An 18,806-nucleotide genomic window follows, 5' to 3' on the forward strand; every position below is an offset into this window, starting at 1 on the left:
AGGGGAAATGGTTTTGAGGGAGGAAAGATTTAGGTTGGATGTCAGGGGAAAGTTATTTACAGAGAGAGTGGTACTGGAATAGGCTGCCCAGAGAGGTTGTGGATGCCTTGTTCCTGGAGGTGTTCAAGGCCAGACTGGATGGGGCACTGGGCAGCCCTGTCTAGTACTAAAAGGGAAGGTTGGTGGCCGTGCATGTGGCAGGGGGGTTGGAGATTCATGACAGGGAGGTGATCATCCCTCTGTACTCAGAACCAGTGAGGCTGCACCTTGAGTACTGAGTTCAGGTTTGGGCACCTCACTACAAGAAAGACATTGAGTCCCTGGAACGTGTACAGAGATGGGCAGTGAAACTGGTGAGGGGTCTGGAGCACAAGTCTTATGAGGAGTGGCTGAGGGAGCTGGGATTGTTTAGTCTGGAGAAGGGAGGCTCAGAGGAGACCTTATTGGACTCTGCAACTTCCTGAAGGAAGGTTGTGATGAGGAAGGGTTTGGCCTCTTCTTCCAGGCAACAATCATGACCTGAGGAAATGGCCACAAGTCGTGCCAGAGGATGTTTAGATGATTAGACATAAGGAAAAACATTTCTCTCAGAGAATGTTCAGGCACTGGAGTGGCCTGCCCAGCAAGGTGGTGGAGTCGCCGTCCCTACCAGTGTTCAAGAGACATCTGGATGAGGAGCTACGAGATATGGTTTAGTAGCTTGTGGTAGAAAGGGTAATGGATGGTTGGACGATGATCTTGTAGATCCTTTACAACCTTGTGATTCTATTAATCTATGATCATATGCCCTGTTTCAGACATCATTTTATAACTCTAGTCTATTCCTAAAATAACAGTAATGAATTATTTTTATTATTTTAACTCCTCACTCCTCAACATTTTACTTGCTTTTGCAGTTGACATGCTAGAGGGAAGGGATGCCATCCAGAGGTACCTGGACAGGTTTGAGAAGTGGACCCATGCTAGCCTCCTTAAGTTCAGCAATGCCAAGAGCAAGGTCCTGAACATGGGTAGGGGCAATTCCAAGCACAAATATAGGTTGGGCAGAGAATGGCTTGAGAGCAGCCCTGAGAAGAATGATTTGGGGATATTGGTTGATGAAAGACTCAATATGAGCCTGCAGTGTGTGTCTGCAGCCCAGAAGGCTAAGTATATCCTGGGTTGTATCAAGAGAAGCGTGACCAGCAGGTCAAGGGAGATGATTCTGTCCCTCTACTCTGATTTCATGAAGACCCCAATGGGTGTACTGCATTCAATTCTGGGGCCCCAACACAAGGAGAACATGGAGCTGTTGGAGTGTGTCCAGAGGAGTGCCACAAAGATTATCAGATTATCAGAGGGCTGAAGCACCTCCCCTATGGGGACAGACTCGGAAATACGGGTCTCTTCGACCCTTTGGCCTTGAGAAGAGAAAAGCTCTGTAGGGATCATAAAGTGGCCTTCCAGTATCAGAAAGGGGCCCATGGGAAAGCTGAAGAGGGACTTTTTGTAAGGTCAGGTAGTGACAGGACAAGGGGGAAGGGCATTAAACTGTAAGAGGGTTGATTTAGACTAGATGTTAGGAAAAAAATTCTTTACCTTGAGTGTGGTGAGACACTGGAACAGGTTGTCCCTTCCCCGGAACAATTCAAGGCCATACTGTATGGGGCTTTCAGCAACCTGGTCTTGGGGGAGGTGACCACGCAGTGGGTTGGAACTAGATGATCTTAAAGATGCCTTCCAACCCAACCATTCTGTGCTTCTTTGATTCTATAATTTTTGTCACTCTTTCTATAAATGATGACCGATCTCATATCTCCTTCATCCTATTTCAATACATTCTATCTGTGTGGCTCTTATTCAACTGTGTCATTTAATTTAAAAAATGAATAGTTCATATGGTGCCATTTTGTTACATCTAAGTAGCAATCATTTTGTTCAGAATATAGTTGGATACAGCATACACAATTATTTCCAATTAGATCATTTACTCCAGAATTACTTAGTTTTGCAAGTATTAAAATAGACTGTTAAAAGCCAGCCATAAACCCAGAGTTGTTTTTGTTTTGTTATGTTTTTTAACATCAAAGTTTTTATCAGCACTGGTGATTTTTACACCAGATTTTTTTCAGATTTCAGATGTCACAAAATTCAAATGGGTAAGTGCTTTTCTCTTCTGGAGACAGAATATGCCACTAGTGATTGTAGAAAATAGGCATTTGATTCATGCTGTCCTACATAAAAATAGATATTCTAAAACTTCTGATTTGATTCATACTGATTATAAGAGTTAGCACCCATATTTAATTTTTCTGGGGAAATATTTATATCATATAACCCTAGTATGGATTAGTTACCGATTCTAATACCTGAGGTTCTCATACAGTAAAGAGAAATCCTTGATTCTGTGCTCTGTTTCAGCTGCCCAAGAGATCTATCATTTTCCATTGACTATAAAGAGAGCTTAGGCTTTTAACTGATGTGTTTTAAAGAAAACAGCATGAGGACCTGCTTCTATAACAGCTTGTGTATTTTCTGTTGGTATTTGATACTTGTATTCATACCTCAGTGCAAATCTGAGCGCTCATTTAACATGCTAGATATGTAATAATCTGATAAGGCAGACATTTTATTAATACCTGACCTAGCAGAAAATCTTCAAATATCAAATGTATTACTGAGCACTTCAGCATTGCATTATAATATCTACATAAACAAACAAACAAAGCTGACTACATTTGAAGCTGTCTGTTCCACTGATTTCAGCAAAATGACACCCAGTTATCTCAGTCAACAAGTTTAAAAACACTTCTTCTTTGAAGAGCACCTACATCTCCTGTAGATCTCTGAGGAATTGTCTCATTTAGCCGGAGCAGACTCCACTCAAAATGAATCTGAGTTCCATTCTCCCAAGAGTGTCTCCCAAGAACAAGGTGTCACTGGATAAAGAATCATACACTCAAAGTATCATCCACCTCAAAATAACAAATGTTACAGAATAATCCCTCCTCAGTAATGAAAGAAAGCTTAATGCTTACATCCTACCCATTGTACCGTGCCTGTGTTAGGAACTGTGGAAATCCCATCTGCCTGCTCAGCGTTTCATGCAGTTTGAAATTTCAATCTTTAGTCCTGGCTTAATCTCCTCCAACATTAAGGTGTTCTGCAGGAATTGAAAGCTATCAAAATCACTTCAACAGCGACAAAGATCTGAATAGATTAAAATTCAAAAAATCATTAGAAAAGACAATCAAGTAGAGGTACAACTAGAAATAATATTTAATGTGAGCGACTAGAAGAAAATGAACAGTTAATGAATATTTACTAATTCTCTTACTAGGAGAATGAAGAAGAAACAAAACTGCTTATTCAGGAGTCAGGTTTAAGAACAAAGAGAAGGTACACTTGCATTAAATTGCCTGCTTCCACTGTGCAGGCCATTGCCACAAGGTGTACTGGATGCCAAAAGCATAAACAGTTAAAAAAGTTATTACGTACAATCATGAGAAAGTTCACAGAGTATTATTTAAAGTACATGAAAGGTTATGACCTTTGGCTCAGAAATTCCCCAACTCACAGGTTGCCAGTGGCTGGGAGTTTATGCCATGGGAACTATCATGTTATATTCTCTCTATTTTAATTTGCTTTTCTGAAACATCTGCTACTGGCATTGTCAGAGACAGAATCTTGGGCTAGAAGAATTTGTGGTTTGGATCCGTGACAACCACCGTTATGAGAGTTCAAACAGTAAGAGAAATAATTTTCCAGGCTATACTCACTCTATTTTACCTGGATGGCATTCTATACCAAATGGTAAAACATTACTCACTATTACAAGGCACTTTAAAAAGAGGCAGAGTAGACCAACATAGCAGCCTTATCTATAATTTTTTTTGCCTCAGTCAGTTCTAGTTAGATATTAATGTTTCTTCTGAAGTAGTCGTACTTTCGATATTATTTTACATTAGGTCTGTCTTCATGTTATATTTGTGTTGTCACTATTGATTTATATGCCTTTAATATATTGGCTTAAATTCCTTGTAAAGCTGATCAAGTCTTTTATGCAGTTCAAAATGCATCTTTTAGTGTCTTTGAATTCAATTGAATGATTTAATCATTTTATTCACCATTAAATCATAATATTTACCATAGGAGTTGTCTTGTATGTAAATACACCTCTGTATTTCAAGAGGAAAAATACTTCTTGATACTTTAGGCATCTTAAAGATAATTTTTTTTTCATTAAATCATATTTTTTAAAACTAACTACTTTGTCTTAATATAAAATTCAGGACCCTGAAAAGGCACTTGTATGTATTTCTGTAGGTACAGGCTTAAAGTGTATTCTCATCCAAGAAAATGAAACACTTTGTTTCTCTATAATGCAGCACATACTTTCCAGTGAAATTGACTCATATAACGTTAAGAATCTTTCCTCAGTACTGCTCTGCAGGGTAGCAAATGCAAGCACACATGCACACAAAGGACAGTATATACATTATTTCTAGCTGTAAACAATAAGTTCAAAAAAGAAGTTCAACCAAGCACAGAAGAAAATAAAGAAAATAGGAAAGCTGTTCCAAAAGTAATGCCTTCTTTTTTATTGTGTTGACACACAAAGTCAGAGGTGGATGCTGGTGGTATGGCAGAGGTTGAACCTTCTTGCCAGTATTCCATTACATGTTGTTGCCACTGGACAGATGGCAGAAAAGGGACAGTCTGACAACTGACATTTTACACAGAAGTGTACATGAAGAAAAGGCATGAAATTGGATTCCTCCATGTGGAAATAAATGGCACCTTTTGATATTCGTTGACAATTGCTGAACTTTTATGGAGACCAAACAGTGGATATGTGTGCAGTATGGTGGTGGGTGGTGCATTTCAGCACTGGTGACTGCAACAGTGAGCCATCTCTTATCGGTGCGATTTTCATGAGCCCATAATGTAAGCTCTCTCTAATTACTGACGAAATTGCAGTGATAATGGTGCTGACTATGCTTAAAAATAGTGTTTCCTAGCTGAGAATTTTCTCTGTCGAATAATGCTGTTGTGCTCTTTGTATCTGTTGTAGATTCCATGGAAATAGAAAGGAGGCATTACATTCAGAGCAACCTAAAACATAGATGTGTTACAGACAATAAAGATAAACATTTGGTATTCCCTAGAAAAATACATGACAAATAAATACTGTATGAGAATAGAGGAAACAACATGATTGTAAGTTACTTTGAGGAAATACACATCAGTGAATCTGACAAGTTTTCATGTCATCCAAACCAAGCTACTCCTGGTGTAAAGGAACAGGAAAACTGTGTTGCATCTGCTTACGAGTCCACTCTTACAGATAAATTTTACTTGACATTCTAACCAAAAATTATTACTTCTTAAGCAAAAGCAACGGAAAATTAGCTTTTACTTCAATATATCTCAAGTTTTTTCCCATCTGACCTGAACTGCAATATTTAGTCAATGCTGTTTTCTTCTCCATTGTTTTTATTAACTCTGCTTGGCTTAATCACAGGCCTCAGATCATGAGTGCTGGCTATTTAGGCCTATCGAGCAAATCGAGCAATGTAACAACTATACTTTTGCTGATGAACAGCTACAGTGAAACAAAAGACATTGTCAGCATGTTCATTGTACTAGCAAAAAGTATGGACAATTTTCCTGCCTTAACTGACAACAAACTTTTTACTGCATAAGATTTTACTTGTATTTTAACTGGGCTGGAGGTAAGAGAATGGAGAAGATTATATTTTGTCTTATTTTCTGGAGCACTGAAATGCTTGGCTTAACTAATGCTATTTGTAAGAGAACAGCACAAAAGAAATGATGCAAAAGCATTACTGTGGTTGCATGTGTCAGTTAAAGGAAAAGTTAACAAGTTTCTTCTTTTTATCCTTGGAGTTAATGTGTCTATCACTTTTCCATTAACGTTGCTAGAAAACAGCATGCCTACGTAGAATAACACAGGACTAAAGAACAAGTACCAGTCAGTGAGAATGGATCCAAAGACCATCTTCACTGGAAATACTAAATTTTTTTCTTTAGTTTAATATGTGTCTGAGATTCCAAACATCAAAAACAACCAAATGGAAAAGATGTAGAGACCCCACACCTTCTTGGACTCAGTGCCACCACCTCCATCACCTTTGAGGTGCCTACATTTAAAACCACTTAGGTCTTTAATTTTTAAACATTTACTTTCATTTGTTTCCCATCATGATCCAGTTAGTCTGGGAAGTAGTGCCATATTGAAACATCTGGGATTCATCTCATGTGTTCTTTTTAACACAGGTTCAGTGTGATCAATCCCAGATGCTCAACAGCTAGTGTTATATATAAAATGTTCATAGTTTTTGACCAAAGTCAGATTCAGCTTCCCATACTTTAAAAGTGGAAGTTCCTTAAGTAGATATGAGTTCAATTTAAGTGACTTCTTATTTAAACAAAACAAAAGTGAAAAGAAAAAAAATTAGAAATTAATCCTATCTTTTTTTAAACAAGAATTCAGCTAGAAAAGTTAGACTAGTTTATACACTGTTTTAGACAGAATTTCAACGTTATCAATCACTTAAACTTTGAGCCACCAGTCATCTGGCACAAACTGAGAATATTTAAATTTGGGGACAATGCAGTTGAGCCTTTCCTGACAAATAAGACTGGGTAGGAAGGGAGATACTAGCTTGCCCAGAGGAAAAAAAAAATTATTCTAGAAAACAGTTGCTAGAAAGTCTCTCAGACTAAATACAGTGAAAGAGGACTTTGAGGTTAGATGGAGATAAAATACATAGGGCCATTAGAAAAGGGCCTTCTGCCATTGCTTTGAAGTCTTAGTCTAACTTTACAGACACCTCTGCCTGGGGAGAATTTCTACACTCCTCCTTAATATATATATGTAAGACACTACCCAAGAAATGCCAATACAACATGTCTGCTGAAACTGATGGGCACAGAACTGTAATGGGAATGTTCCAATTTCCAATGATTTTAGTAGATGTTTGATTGACATTTCTTCATTCCTGCAGTAAAATTTCAGTTTGCATAAAAGTAGGATGATTACATGAACCCTCAGATGTCTTAGCAACATTAATTTAAGCAACTCAATTGAGTTAAGTGGAGTTATAGCTTGGAGCCCATACGGCTTTGGCATCAAATCTGAGACTGCCATGTATTTATAGGCACACAGTCATATAATATCTAACTGATGTACTTCCTACACTGTTCTCAAAATAAAACATTAAAGGAAATCGGAGCAGAAACAAAAGCATCAAAAGAAAAAAAAATCTAACTTATCCAAAGTAGGTGTCTTTTCTTGACAAATATAATAGTTTCAACGTATGTTATTTAATGTTTTTCAAAGGTTAGAACTGAACAAAAATATTCGCTTAATCCAAGGGTAATTCTCATTTTCTAATGGTATCAGTGTCTCATTTCTAGTCCCATTAAACCTGTCACTGATTCAACAGCCTTTATCATACTTTTATGACATGGGAGAAGGTTGACATTCAGAGGGAGGAAAAAAAGCATTCCTATGGGATCTGAGGTGAGGTTTTGTTTTATTTTATTTCTATTGAAAGTTTTCTTGCCTCCTTGAAAGTTTGAAATGTCAGTGGCAGTCTCAACAAAATTAAGTTAAAGAGAAAATATTACTTATGCAAAGTTGACTGATAAGCACAATTTATCACCACCAGCAGCTATTTGTGGAGTTGTTTATCAGTAATCAATCATACTTATCAATTACCTTGCCTAACATCAGTATTCCAACAGAATCTGCTTATGAATTGGAGTGTTCCAAGACCTCTTTTATTTCAGCTGCCTGAGCACACTGAATAGCTTTTGGAGATCATCAAAATATGTAGGATGGATAATGCTAAGCAAATACCCATGTTATCTAAGAATTCATGGCAGTGCAGTGAAGTTTCCCGTGACTGGAAAAGGGGAAATATGACCCCTATTTTTTATAAAAGAGGGAAAAAGAAACACCCAGAAACTACAGGCCAGTCAATCTAAACTCTGTCACCAGGAAGAACATGGAGGAGTTCCTTCAGGAAACTAGGTACATGGAAAATAGAGAGGTGGTTAGTGACAGCCAGCAAGGCTTCACTGAGGACAAATTATGTCTGACAAATTTTCTGTCCTTCTATAGCAAAGCTGATAAAGAAGACGTGGCTAATGTCATCTAGTTGGACTTGTGCAAAGCATTTCACACTGTCCCGTATAACATCTTTATCTCTAAATTGGAGATACGTGGATTTAATGGATGGATCATTCAGGGGATAAGGAATTGGCTGGATGGTGGTACTGAAAAAGTTGTGGTAAAGTGTAAGATGTCTAGGCAGAGATCACTGATGAGTGTCAATTGTCAGGGGTCTCTATTGGAACTAGTATTATTTAACAAGAAATTGAGTGCAACCTTGGCCTATTAAAGAATAACACCAAACTGAGTGATGCAGTAGACATGCTGGAGAGAAAAGATGCCATCCAGAGGGACCTTAATAGGCTTTAGAAGTAGGCTCATGAAAAAAGGCCTTACACCTGAGCAATGTTTGGGGCAATCCCAAACAGAAATATAGGCTGGGTGATAAGTAGCTTGAGAAGATTCTTATGGAGAAGGACTTGGGTGTACCAGTGAATAAAAGATGAGTCAGCAAAGTGCACCTTGCATCCCAAAAGTCCAATCCTGTACTGGACTGCGTCAAAAGAAAAGTAAATAGCAGGTAAAGAAGGTAATTCTCCCCTTCTACTCTGTTCTCCTGAGATCCCTATGGGGATTATTGCATACAGCTCTGGGGACCCCTGCATAAAATGTACACAGGCCTGCTAGAATTGGCCTAGGAAAGATCCACAATGATAATCAGAGCGTTGGAGTTCCCTTTCTATGTATATGAAGACAGACTGAGAGAGTTGAGATTGCTCAGCCTAGAGAAGAAAGGGATCCAGGGTCACTTTGTTGCAGCCTTCTGGTTTCAAATTAAAGAAGGTGGAGATTTGATATTAGGAAGAAATTATTACTCAGACTGTTGTGAAGCACTGGATCCAGTTACACAGAGCAGTTGTATGTTCTCTATCCCTGGAGTCATTCAAGGTTGGGTTGCATGGGGCTTTGTGTGAACTGGCCTAGAGAGAGGTGTCCTCACCCACAACAGAGTGGTTGAAATGAGATGATTTTTAAGGTCTCTTTCCACTGAAACCATTTTATGATTCTACAGATAGTAAGTCTAGTGGAACAAAGTTGGGAAAGTATCCTTCAAGCAATTTTGGGTGATCTAGCTTAGCCATTTCTCAATGATCTTCCTTAACCATTTCTCTCTTGGTTGCAAAAATAGTTCTGATGGTTTTGCTTTATTTTGTTTTGATGAGGCAGAAAACACATGCATTAAATTGTTTGTTACAATTTTTATTAACAATTTATTTGTATTTAATTTAATTTATTTTATTTTTTTAACAATGCTTAAATGGTAGAATGCACCTAATAAAAGACACTTAGAGAAGTCTTTCAGTAGGCCTACTTTCCTTGAACTGTCTTCGGACACAGAAAGAAGATGCAATCTTCTTTCCAGAAAGTTTTATTAAATGGCTAATCATGTTATGAACAATTTGTGGGGCATTTTCTATTTATACTATGATACAGTCTAAGAGCTTGTCTATTTGACAGAAATCCTTTTTCTGTACAATTCTTTGCAAAGTATACAATTACATTTGCTCTCATTATTCATTCAAAAGAAGACCAAGAAAGTAAGCAACGTAACATTGATATTTGATATATTACTAAAATAATATCTTACTCAAAAGTTCTATGAAAATAAAAGGCCACAATGTTTGTAAGCATATTCTCAACTACAATCTAAAAATTTTTTACTAATAAAATTTCCATGAATTATAATGCATTTGTTGCTAAACAAGTCTGACTACTACAGGCTTGTAATTCAGTTCTGTCTTATCATCTCTATAGAGGTGATTTATCTTTGCCCAAACTTAGTTGTCTAGCACTGATCTAAAAAAAGATGCATCCTCCACATTAAAAATTACCTTTCTGTGGGGCAGAGATCATTTATATGGTGGACTGTTTTCTCAGATGTTCAGATTGCCAGAAAGTAAAAAAAATAAATAAATTCATGTGCAGGAGAGATATAAAGCTTTTTCAAGAAGACATTCACTCTTAAAATGGGGAAAGAGGAAACAGAATTCAGGCAAGACAGAGTTGCAGACAAACAACAGTAGTTTTTAATAAAAAGAAAGAGATTCTATGGCCAATTGAAAAAACATTGAAAACAAAGGACAACTCACCTAAAAGGGGAGAATAAGACACTGAAGTGATGAAAAAGAGAAATATTAAAGATTGATAGCACAGGATGGGGGCAGAATACAGAAGTAATAAAAAGCAAGATAAGAGGGAAAAATGCCTACGGTTAATGAAAAAAGCTAGTGACATTGGTTTGACCCTCTGAACATGTCAAACACTTTTGAAAATATTTTACATTATTTTGAGGTTTTGGAAAATGAATAAGGAAAAAAAGAATAAATAAAAAGACCAAATTATCTTTGAAATTTTGCATCAATATGGCATAGTTTACCACATCAAATGTTAGCATCCACCTCCTGACAAATATGTTTAAGAAAGGGTAAAAGAAAGAAGTAAAGATAGTTTTGATTCTTTAAGTGCACACCTCCCTCTTCTTAATTTGATCCAATCGATTAAGACATCAAAAAGTTAAGTAACAAAAAAACAAAATAGTACATCTAGTTCATGAAGAGTTGCATCCACTGACCTACTGACACACTTAGTGTATTAAATAGCAACAAGGGAGTTGGATGTGTTAAACACATCCATTTAGTATGCAAACCTCTCCCACTGACATTCTCTAGCAATTTTCCCTTAAGCTGCTACTACTTTCTACTCTTGGAAAATGGATAATGGGCAACTGGTCTGCTTAGGTTTGACAATTCCTGGGTTACCTGTATACTCTAATACTAACATCTTTTGAACTCTGCATCCTAGAATGTGTCAGACCATAAAGATTCAGTAATCTGATAAAGTTGGCAGCCACATTTTTTCAGGCTTCATACATCAAAGACACAGAAAAACATTTTGAGTTATTTTAATGTCTGCTGAATAGAACATTTTGAATCTCCAGCTGAAAATAAATGTTCTGTGTCACAAGTCTGGGTCTAATCTATCCTAAGCCTTTTTGGCTGTCACCAAGTCACTTTTTCACAGAACAGAAGATGGATATAAAATAAATATCACATTCCAGCATGAAAAACAGTTACCAAGAGGCTGACTTTGGTTCCATTTGCACTGGAGAGAATTCATGCTTTATCTCAGTGAGCTCTTTTTAACCTAAGCAAAACCATACCAGGCAGAAAGAGCCACACCTCCTTTCCATTGCAAACTCAGTTCTCAGGGCCTAGCTTGCTCTTTTCATCTACCTGTGAGTGTAAAGACTAGACTGAACAGACATGGAACACTTCTTACTTAAAACTGGCTGTTTTTAAGCCAGAAGTTATTTGGATTCAGTTTCCCGATACCAATCTCTAGACTGTGGAGACAGTAGGTATCTAACACACAGTTTAGAATTACATTTTTCTGATGGAATTAATTATCCCTCGGAGGTACTTAATGTGGAAGAATTATAAATCAAACATTTACATGGCAGAATTAGAATATTGCCAAGGTCATTGTCTTCATACACTGTCAGTTATTCTATTAAGAGTTTCCAGTGTCAACGATGAGAAGGTATTCACTGCAGAAAAGTGAGGAAAAAAATGGAGAGATGGAAAGGACAACTCTTTTCAATATGCACTACAATTGATCTAATTGTAAAGGTGGATTTGATCTCAGTGTAATCCCAACTTTGAGCAACAGGTTGAACTAGATTACTTCAGGAGTATTCTTCTCATTTAAATCATTCTACGCTTCTACAATATGATCATTAGAGTTTACAAATGATTATAGGACTGGGCTATAATTCCAGTTTTCCATATAAAGACAACATACTTCAGACACAATTGCAAGCACATAGAAATTAATTTCAGTTAATGTCAACATTAACTGAAATACTACAGTTGTGAATGTTTTATTGAAGCTACCTGTGAAACATGTCAAAGGGTATTTGTCTGAGGAACATATCACTAGAGCTCTGCATGCTGTGAGAAAGAAATTATCAAAATGAAACTTAAACATATGGAAATAAACTCAAATAACATATGGCAATAGAAAGATTAAAAAAAAAAAGAAATGTAAGAAATTGGAATTTAAATGTACATATTTTATCTCGCATGAAAACACTTTACTGTAAACAACAGATATTGATTTCTCTTTGCAAAACATAAATTACTTATCTTCTGCAAAAGAAAAGGGATCAAGCAAGCAAGACTTTAACTATCATTGATCTCAAATGGGAAGACTTTGATAAAGTCTATCTGGAAATATGAACAACTTTTGAGTGTTCACAGATAAACACTCTCTATATTCTCTAGATTAAGCAGTACTCATAAAATAAGTTAATCTCGTAAAGCTTGGAAGGATGTAAATGATAGCATGACAAAACACAGTAACTCCAAATTCTGGAAAGGGAAATATTTCCTTTTATTCTGACTCTTTGATTATTCCGCTTCTCCTTCCCAAATATTGAGTAAAGCTGTAAGTTTGGTAGTGCAGAAAAAAAGGGGGATTTTGTGACTAATAAACAAGTAGTAAAATAGGTGCCATACTATTTTGGGCCATGTAGAAGTCTTGTGCCCAGACATGGAATATATATTTTTCTCACAATCTGTGGAGCAAAATGATGACTCTAGACACTTATCTTTTGTGTCTCTTTATTTCTAAGCTGCTTTAGTTAAGTGAACAAGGCTCTCTGGGGTGAATCTATGAAAAAAGAGCTCTCTTTGAACATAAGGAAATGGACATGCTTGCACAATCACTAACCCATCACTATCCACTTGCCTTAAATAAAAATTGAATTATTCTCTCTTATTTGATGTTCAAACATATAATTTGAATTCGGGCATCTTACATCCCACATCTGCCTTTGGTTATCCTGAGAAAATAGTTATTTTGTGAAATGATTCAATGTTTCAGCTAAAAGTATATACCAAAATTATTTACTGTGTTGTAGGTGGAGTACATAATTTGCTTGGTTAAATGCAGTTATTGTTTCAAAAGAAGAACAAGGGAACTAATTTTTCTTTTTCAAAATTCTGTTTTTTCTAAAATCTACAGTAACAAATCATGTCAGAGAAACCACCTCTATTGTCACAATTAACACTGCCACATTTATGCACACCTCAGTTTCAGTATATAGATTTAGTATCTCTTTGTTTTACTCTTTAGTCTAGATACACTTATATTTAATTAGCATTTCACTAGTTGTGGTCAGGATGAACAACTTTATGAAGAGATATGGAATTATCTCTGTAAATATCCTGAAAAATAACAAATTGCTGAGGAAACAAATTGCTAAAGAACTGATTGATAAAGCATTTTCTCCCATTGGCTTTCCACTTTACACAGGAATAACACACTGATCTTTTCTTTCTGTGCAGCTAACACATTCATGAATCTTTTCTGACTCAGTCCACATTGTGTTTCCTTCTGTCTATGATTCTGGTGAAGCTTTAATTCTGTCTATAAGCTGGTGAAGAAAATTTGGCCTTCATGTATCACTTTATACCATACATAAATCTTCTACAATGGAAGCAGTGGATCTAAGGGGTAAGGGGCTGCTTGGTTTTAATCTGCACTCTGGCAGCAAATACTTCAATTTAACAGTAGCATCAATGTGGTCATCCAAGTTTTCTGAAACTTCATCAGACCGAGGCAGTAAGGCAGAAATGAACTTCTCAGCCTCTTAATGATATCAAGGAGGTGGTGAGACAAAGAAATCATGATCACTGTAAGTAGATCATTAATTCTGGGGAGAGAAACTGAGCAAATCTGCTTACTACGCATTCGGCATACAACATGCTCTGAAGTGAATAGCAGCAGTCCTGGTGAAAGGACTAAGTAAATTACGATCCAGTCCAATTCATTAATTGCCTGCCTTTTATGCCACAGCCATATCCTTTCATACAACATGATGCTGGCTTTGACCAGTGCCTGATTTCCATGCACAGGGCTGAGCTGGGATCAGGTGGTTTCTTGGGCTGCTTCAGTATTGATTTTTGTTCTGTTGTTACACTGCCAATAGGAATAATGAGAGAAGAAAATATGCCAGCTAACTCAAAGACAACTTCAGCTGCTGTATGAGATGTCAGGGATCAGAGAATATATTGCACAATGAATTATTTTGAGACACAGATTTATTCAATTTACCACTGAAAAGAGTACTCATTCCTTAGTCAAAATTCACCGCCTTCTGCCATGGGAAGCCTCCTTTTGTGGCATAATTGACAGATATTCTAAAGAACTCAGTGTACTTACTGATAAGTGCTTAGTGATACAGTTGCAACTTCTCTAACCCTTTGGGAAATTGAATTCCTTCAGGGTGATCCCGGGAATTCTCATCTCTAACACTGGATAGTAAAACTCTCTGTTAGTTGCTGAAATGTCAAATAATACAGAATGTAAGTCCCATAGTAAGGAAAATATAACTAGCTTCTAGTTAGAAGACAAAACAATGATGCAAAAATCAGGTAGGAAAAAAGTTCTTTTTTCTTTTATTTCAAAGCAGACTTTTTGTGCTGACTGATGTAGGATTATTTCTTGACTTAGCATGCATCCTTCTTCATTGTCTTTTTAAAATATTCTTCATGAAATTAATGACTGACATTCCATGAAGTGTTACGTCTATAAACTCAGTCTTAAAATCAACTTCAGTATCGCTTAGCAAGTAAAATGATGTTGTCCAAAAATTCCTCTTATCTTCCCTTATAGTCTAAGGGAGATTATCTAGGTGGATGAGATGCATGTCTCCTAGAAAGAAAAGGGCATTTGCTGCACTAGCAGCTATCCCTCTGACAGAATCCAAGTGGAGATGACAAGGTTGGGGAAAGTTAAGCAGTTCCAAACCAAGCTTGGGCATTTTTGCTGGAAAGAAGTAGTTTATAAAGAAGAACTATATGCAGTGATCATGTTTAGCAAATGTTAAGCAACTCAAATGCATTGAGTATGTCAGAGTGAGCTTGCTCAACCAACTGCAATAAGCAACGCAGTTCTAAGTGTTGTTGTTGTTTTTTTTTTAATGATTTTTGGAGTTGCTATTTTTTAAAAGGAAAAATGTGCTCCAAGGAAATCTCCAATCTGTAGTGAGGTGAGGTGGGTTAAGGACTGGCTGACTTGAAATCAGTTGAGAACTGAGAACTGGCTGATTTGCCAAGCTCAGAGGGTGGAGATCAGCTATGCAGAGTCTGGTTGGAGACCTGTGACTAGTGCTGCTCCCCAGAGGTCGATGTTGGGTCCAGTCTTGTTCAACATCTCCATTGCACCTGGGAAGCAATAACCATGAGTATCAGTATCATGAGTACAGGTTGGGGCATGACCTGCTGGAGAGGAAATCTGAGGATAAGGACCAGGGGGTCCTGGTGGATGACAGGTTGGTAATGAGCCAGCAGTGTGCCCTGATGGCCAAGAAGGCTTGTGGGATTCTGGGGTGCATTAAAAGGAGCATGGCCAGCTCATCCATGGAGGTGATCTTCCACATTTACTCTGCCCTGGTCAGTCCTCACCTGGAGTACTGTATCCAGTTCTGTATCCCCTGGTACAAAAAAGACAGATCTCTCCTGAAGAGAATTCAGCAGAGGGCCACAAAGATGATAAAGGGCCTGGTGCATCTCCCCTTTGAGGAAGGCTGGGTGACCTGGGTCTGTTCAGCCTTGAGAAAAGAAGATTCAGAGGGGATATTATTAATGTTTATAAATACCTTAAATGTGGGAGTCAAAGGGACATGACCAACATCTTTTCAGTGACCTTTGGGGACAGGACAAAGGAAATGCTATAAACTTGAGCATAGGAAGTTCTGCACCAATATGCAAAGGAATTTCTTCACAGTAATGGTGACGGAGCATTGGAACAAGCTGCCCAGGTGGGTTGTGGATTCTCCTCTGGAGATATTCAAGACCCATCTGGATGCTACCTTTGCAGCCTGCTGTAAGGAGCCTGCTTTATAGGGGAGTTGGACTCAGTGATCTCTAGAGGTCCCTTCCAGCCCCTACAATTCTGTGATTCTGTGCTTCTATGTCTTCCTGGTTATTATGTCTTGTAAATATCAACTGAAAAGAAACAGTGCTGTGAAAGATGGTCTTGCAGCTTGCACAGTCACAGCTCATATGCTTGATAACTGGGAGCTGGACAGCACAGACAGGGACTGACCATGCCACCTGGATCTCACTTGTGAGCAAAACTGGTCTCTTGTCTCCCCAGGGCCTGGAGGCAATGTGGAAATCTTGGGTCTCTTTAGATCCAGATTTTATTATTGCACAGGGAGTTGGCCAGGCATGTAGTCAAGTTTGCTTAGATACTGAGACTTTGTATTCAGAGTACAGTCCTCCTATTATTCTGAATTTTGCTTAGCAGAGCTCTAATTAATGTTTCCAGGGAAGCTCAAGGAATACTTAATTTACTAGGCTATGGTTTGATGATGAACTCCAAGGTTCATAATAAATGAGAAGTATCTATTTCAACAAACATTGTTCTCATTCTTTTAAGCTCCAGCCCTACAGAAGCTGACATGCTTGTTTAACTTCAGTTATCGAGTTAAACGGGACTGTGCTGCTAGCTATAATGCAACACACAGAAAAGCCTGTGAAAGCTCAGACCCTGTGACAGTAAATCCAAATTTACTGATGAACCCTGCATTTCAGAGTATAGTTATAAGTCAGTCATGGTATCTCTGGCCTGGTAAACACTCAGCTAATTATACCAACTAGAACAACTCTTTAAGGGAAGGCTGACAGCATCCTAACCCAGAACAGCCTGTAACTTGATGATTTAACTAGAAAACTGGAAAACAGGATACTCTCAGGAATTTTCATGGTCAAAGCTCAAGACAGCATCTGTCTCCCTGACAACCTGTGACCATTTCCCACCTAAATATTTTTTAGGATCCCTTCCTTAGAGACGTCTTTATTCCACTCACCCCATCCTTTTAGGATTAATATACAGGAGCTGGGCACTACACTGATCAACAAATAGCTGGAGCAAACCATAAGGAAGAAAAGAAATTGGTTTCTCTGCAAAAGTGAAAGAAACAATGAAATTTGGTGTCTCACTGCTTAAATTACTTCAAAATTCAGTGTTGATAATTAGCTTCAAAACATTTGAAAATTTTACATTTGTTTCAATGACTGTACATCAGGACATTATTGTTAACACATTTGTTATCTTATTTTGCAGATTCTGGCCAAAGAAAAACAGATTTATGAGTCAAGAACCTGTCAAGCAGCAGTTTTAATGACCGTGCCTTCAAAAGTAGTGAGAGCATTAAGCATAATATTTTACTGGGAAAGGCTGGAAATGCAAAATATTTTTGGCCTGATTCAGTAAATCATTTTTCTCTTTGCTATGGCAAATAAAAGGATCATAATCAAAACAAATCATCCCGCAGGCTAGTATATTCTGCTTTTTTAAAAAACATGTCCTTCTTCCTCAGGATGCATTTGAGTGTATCTGAAAGGCAAACACAGATGAATCAGATTAATAGTGTTGGAGCGTGTCAACTTTAGATCATGTTAAGGATGAGCGCTTGCCAATAGCCGGCCACAGTCAGAGTGAGAACATAAGGCTCACATTATCCCCATCATCTACTCCAGAGCAGATACAAATCTCAGCTGTGTCAAGTGTGTGCTCAGTTCTGTTTAATCAGAGGGAGAGCAGTTGCACCGTCAGTCTCATGACTGACATCAGTAGTGCACCAGCCAGGAAAAATCTTTCTCTCCTCTGAATAGCACTTAATGCACTTCATCTTAAAATCATTTCTGGGACTGTCCTCCATGTTAAATATTTCCTGAAAGCACTATGTGTTATCCACCATCTGAGACTGATTTCGGTCAAGTTTTTCTTTTGAGATTATGGTGATGTCTACTGATTAGAGGGATGCACAGGAACATGTTTTCAAATCTCCCACCCACTTGTAATGTTTCTTTTGATACTTAATGTATTTGAACTAAACAAATATCAGAAAATAAATCCTGGTAATATCACATCTGAATATCAATCTTCTTAAGTAACTTCTATTGTGTGACAAAGAAAAAAACTTAGGTATACTGATAAATAGATAGTAGGGTGCAAAAACTTGAAGATTACAGAAATATTTTCAGTGCTCCTGCTGGTAAGTTTTATCTATTAACTAGCAAAGAAGACTAAGAACAGGTTGCCCAAGGAGGCTGTGGATGCCCCAACCCTGGAGGCATTCAAGCCTAGGCAGGATGTGTCTCTGGGCAGCCTAATTTAGTGGTTGGTGACTCTGCACATGGTAGGAGGCTGAAATTAGATGATCATTGTTGTCCTTTTCAACCCAGGCCATTCTATGATTTTATGATGCTGTGATCTTAATCAACCTTTAAACTTGTTCAGGTTCTTGGATTGTTTTTTAAATTTACTTTCATATTTTTAAAAAGGCATTTTATATGCCATGATCAAATTTAAATTTAAAAAAAAAAAAAAATCAGAATGAATTTGAAATTTTATCCTTTGTACCTTAAAACATTTTTCAAAGAGTTTGTAGGTATGTCAGCAATCACTTCAATATTCACTACTTGGTTCCAAGACAAAGTAAAAGCACTTTAGGTAAACATTTTGTTTAAGCATACAAGCTACTTCTTATCATTAAAAAAACTAAAACAGAAAAAAAAAAAAAAAAAAAAAAAAAAAAAAAAAAAAAAAA

Source organism: Centrocercus urophasianus, unplaced genomic scaffold, assembly GCF_019232065.1.
Source record: "Centrocercus urophasianus isolate 14NV4802_14NV808 unplaced genomic scaffold, USGS_Curo_1.0 seq_11, whole genome shotgun sequence".
Lineage (NCBI taxonomy): Eukaryota > Metazoa > Chordata > Aves > Galliformes > Phasianidae > Centrocercus > Centrocercus urophasianus.